The following is a 4,521-nucleotide window of genomic DNA, read 5'->3' on the forward strand; positions in this document are numbered from 1 at the left end:
TGGAAAGTGGAGGATGTGTACAGACTACACAGATCTTAACAAGGCTTGCCCTAAAGATTGCTATCCGTTGCCTCGGATTGACCTCTTGATAGATGCGACTGCAGGATATGAAACTCTAAGTTTCATGGATGCCTACTCAGGGTATAATCAGATCCTTATGAACAAGGAGGATGAGAAGTTTACAGCTTTCATGACTGATCGTGAAAGCTATTATTATAAGGTCATGCCTTTTGGCCTGAAAAATGCAGGAGCCACATATCAGAGGGCCGTCAACAAGATTTTCAAAGATTTGATAGGGAGAATGTTGAAGCTTATGTTGACGACATGCTTGTAAAGAGCTTTACAAAAGTAAATCATATTGCAGATTTGACTGAGGTATTCTCAGTCCTGCGAAAGTATCAAATGAAGCTGAACCCAAAAAAGTGCGCTTTTGGAGTTTCTTCAGGAAAATTTTTGGGCTTCATGGTGTCACAGAGAGGAATTGAGGCTAATCCTACCAAAATACAAGCTCTGGTTGATATGGAGGCTCCCAAAACTGTTCGTGATGTGCAGTGTTTAACAGGGAGAGTTGCTGCTTTGAATCGATTCATCTCCAAGTCTGGAGAAAAATGTTTGCCTTTCTTCAAGGCACTCAAAGATTTGAGGGGCAGCAAGGAAGCAAAATGGACCGAAGAGTGCCAGAAAGCTTTCGAGGAGTTAAAAGAAGCACTCGGACAACCACCGATCTTGTCCAGACCAGAAAAGGGGGAAATATTACAGCTATATCTAGTGACGTCCCTTTCAGCGGTCAGTGCAGTACTTGTTCGTGAAAAAGATAAAAAACACTGGCCAATTTACTATGTAAGCCACGTGTTGCTAGATGCGGAGACAAGATATTCGTAGATTGAGAAGCAGGCTCTGGCTCTCATGATGGCCACCAGGAAGCTAAGGCCATACTTTCAGGCTCATCCAATTGAGGTATTTACAACTTTTCCTCTTAGTAAAGTTCTTAATAAACCTGATTTATCTGAAAGGATGGTGTCCTGGTCGGTCGAACTCAGCGAGTTCCAAGTGAGCTTTAAGCCCAGAACCGCAATCAAGGCTCAGGCGTTAGCCGATTTTGTAGTAGAAACTACTGCACCGGTGGAATCCACCATCGAGGATCCCATTATACCAACCACTTGGGAGGTATATGTAGATGGTTCGAGTAATAAAGATTGAGCAGGAGCTGGAATTCTATTAAAAAGTCTACCAGGATTTATTATTCGATATGCTTTAAGATTTGCATTTGAAGCAAGTAATAACGAAGCAGAATATGAGGCTCTGATAACTGGACTTCGATTGTCAAAAGCATTGTCTATTGCAGACGTTACTATTTATAGTGACTCTAAACTTATAGTCAACCAAGTCCAGGGGGAGTATGGTATTAAAGAACCACGCTTGCAGAAATATCAAGAGATAGTGCAGGCATTTCAAAACCAATTTCGGAATTTGAAGATATCTCAAACTTCGAGGAATGAAAATTTAGTGGCAGATGAGCTATCCCGACTAGCCAATGCCAAAGAAAAGAATCTAGACCCTTCGGTTTATATTGAAGAGATAACTTTTCCAAATTATCATGAGAAAGAAATTTCTTATATTGAAGCAGAGCGTTGCTGGATGGATCCGATAATCGAGTATCGGAGAGATGACAAATTACCTGAGGATCCGAAAGAGGCAAGGTTGATCAAGATACGATCAGCGAGATTTGTCATTCAGAATGGGAGACTATACAAAAGATCTTATTCTGGACCCCTTATGAGATGTATAGGCCTCGAAGGAGCAAAATCAACTTTGGCTAAGGTTCATGAAGGAATTTGTGGAGCTCACATGGGTGGACGAGCCTTGGCCCACAAAATTCTAAGACTTGGGTTATATTGGCCTAAGATCCAAGAGGCTGCTATGGAATATGTCCGTCGGTGTGGTAACTATCAAATTCATGCTACAGTATCGAAGCGCCCGGCTGAAACCATGACTTCAATTCTAGATCCCATTCCCTTTGCGATGTGGGGAATTGATATCATGGGCAAATTCACCAAGGCGTCAGGCGGACGGGAATATCTGATAGTAGCAATTGATTACTTCACGAAATGGGTTGAAGCGAGTGCACTGGCACCAATTACTGAGAAAAAAGTGGAGAAATTCGTGCTTGAGTCAGTCATATATCGCTTTGGGATTCCAAAGATTATCGTCACTGACCATGGTACTCAGTTCGACTGTCCGCAATTTGAGCAATTTTGCGGAACTTATATGATCGAGCATCGTATGTCCTCAGTGGCATACCCCCAGAGCAATGGACAGGTAGAGGTTACTAACCGAACGCTACTGGAAGGAATAAAGAGAAGACTCGAAGCTGACAAGGCTTCTTGGGTCGAAGAACTTCATAATGTACTGTGGGCCTATAGAACTACAGTTCGAACACCCACAGGAGAAACTCCATTCAGGTTGGCATATGGATCCGAAGCATTGGCACCAGTGGAGATAATGGCGGGAACATTACGGGATCGAGAGTTCGAGGAAAAAGCAAATGAGCAAGGACTGCTTGATAGTCTTGATCTGTTGGATGAAGTTCGGGCAAAGGCAATAGCATGAACTCAACATTATCAAAGAAGGATAGCGTCTCATTATAATACTCGAGTGAAGAATCGTCAGTACTTAGCCGGAGATTTGGTGTTGAGAAACACCTTAGCTTCCGACCAGCGTCACCAAAGAAAATTGGACCCTTCCCCGGGAAGGACCTTATATGGTTGTAAAACCAGTTGGTTCAGGAGCTTACAGGCTGAAGAACATCAACACCCAGAAAGAGTTGGATCGTTCGTGGAATGCCAGGCATCTCAAAAAGTTTTATCCTTGATGATGATTTCAATTTTGTTCGCGATGTAAACATTTTTAACTCAATCAATGCAATTTTTGGCTTTCAACAAATTATCTTTTGATTGGAGGGCATCATACACCACACTCAAGAACAAGATCCAACTATAAGGCATCGGTTTAAAACCTGAGTGAGTTCCTTCTCAGACTTATTGTATTTCTCCGGAAATCCTTAAGTAAAGGCATCGGTTTAAAACCCGAGTGAGTTCCTTCTCAGACTTATTGTATTTCTCCGGAAATCCTTAAGTAAAGGCATCGGTTTAAAACCCGAGTGAGTTCCTTCTCAGACTTATTGTATTTCTCCGGAAATCTGTAAGTAAAGGCATTGTTTCAAACAACTAAGTCCTAATGCAACAGCGATTCAAGTGGCTAGCAAAGTTCAAGATGAAGTTAATTTCTTATTTCTTCAAAAGATCAAAAGAGGCCAGTATCAAAACATAAGATTACAAGAGCTGGATACAATCTTCGGTCAAAAAGAAAGTCATCATCAGTGATTATTAAGAAGTCATACAAGATCGGCACAACTTTGCTAGAACAAACATATGAGTCAACCATTGGTGTGGATTCAAGGAAAAGAAGAGGAGAAATGAGGATTACAAAAAATATCTTGGTATGCATAAGATCCTCCGCAATTTCATACTCTTTGTTCAGCTTGTCCAGGAGAAGTATGGTCCTCGACCAAACTTGCATTCAAGACGAGCTCGTCATAATTGACTCCTTCCAGGGGAGAATAAACAGGAGAATCTTCCAGATAATGCATAATATCTAGATCGGAAGGTGGAGGACCAATCTTATCTTTGGTCCAGTCAGGAGGAGGAATACCCATGTCTGTAAATACTTCAGGATGGCAAACAGCACTGTAGGGAGTCGTATCAAAATGAGGATCCTTCCCTAATATTGATTCCCATACTTCGTTCTCACCATCCCGATACGCCTGCAAGTTATAAGCATTCAGCATATCAACAAAGGGCTTACTGTGTAAATACTTGAAGACGCAGGCTCTACGAACATCAGTTGGAAGGGATTCGGGCAAAGGAACGACAGCTTGCCTTTGGGGTAACGTTTCAGATCCTTTGGCTCCTGACTTTCCAACTCCTCGTTCCAGTTGCTGGATCTTCTCCCTGGCATCATCCAAGTCCGACTGAAGACGACCGATCATCGAATTATTTTCTCCTACAACCTCCCAAGCTAGTTTCCTAAGGCGAGCAATCTCAGCATCTTTAGCTTCAGAGATTTCCCGAAGCCTGGAAACTTCATTGCTCAACCTATTGTGTCACGCCCTCCCAGCCGGTACCCTATCTGGCATACCCGAGAGTGTGATCCACAGCCAGAAGATCAGGTATCGAGTGATCAACCTCCCACATAAACAATAACATAATCATGAACAATCATAACAAGAGTGCGGAAGATAAATCATAGATCCAATAATGAAAGAATGAATCATAAATGAATCAGAATAATAGATATAATCAGAGTATCAAACAGATAAGTAAAGTGAAGCAAAAATTCCACTTTACATCCAGCGGAAAAGTAGCTCTAAAGAATAAACTAGACAAAATCTAATCCCAGTAGCAAGTACATTGGGTAACTAAATTATTCTCCACTTTATAGACGACATCCTTGTATGTATAG

The sequence above is a fragment of the Hakea prostrata genome, chromosome 10 (genome assembly GCF_041222555.1).
Source record: "Hakea prostrata isolate BN-2017 chromosome 10, UWA_Hpros_2, whole genome shotgun sequence".
NCBI classification, from domain to species: Eukaryota; Viridiplantae; Streptophyta; class Magnoliopsida; order Proteales; family Proteaceae; genus Hakea; species Hakea prostrata.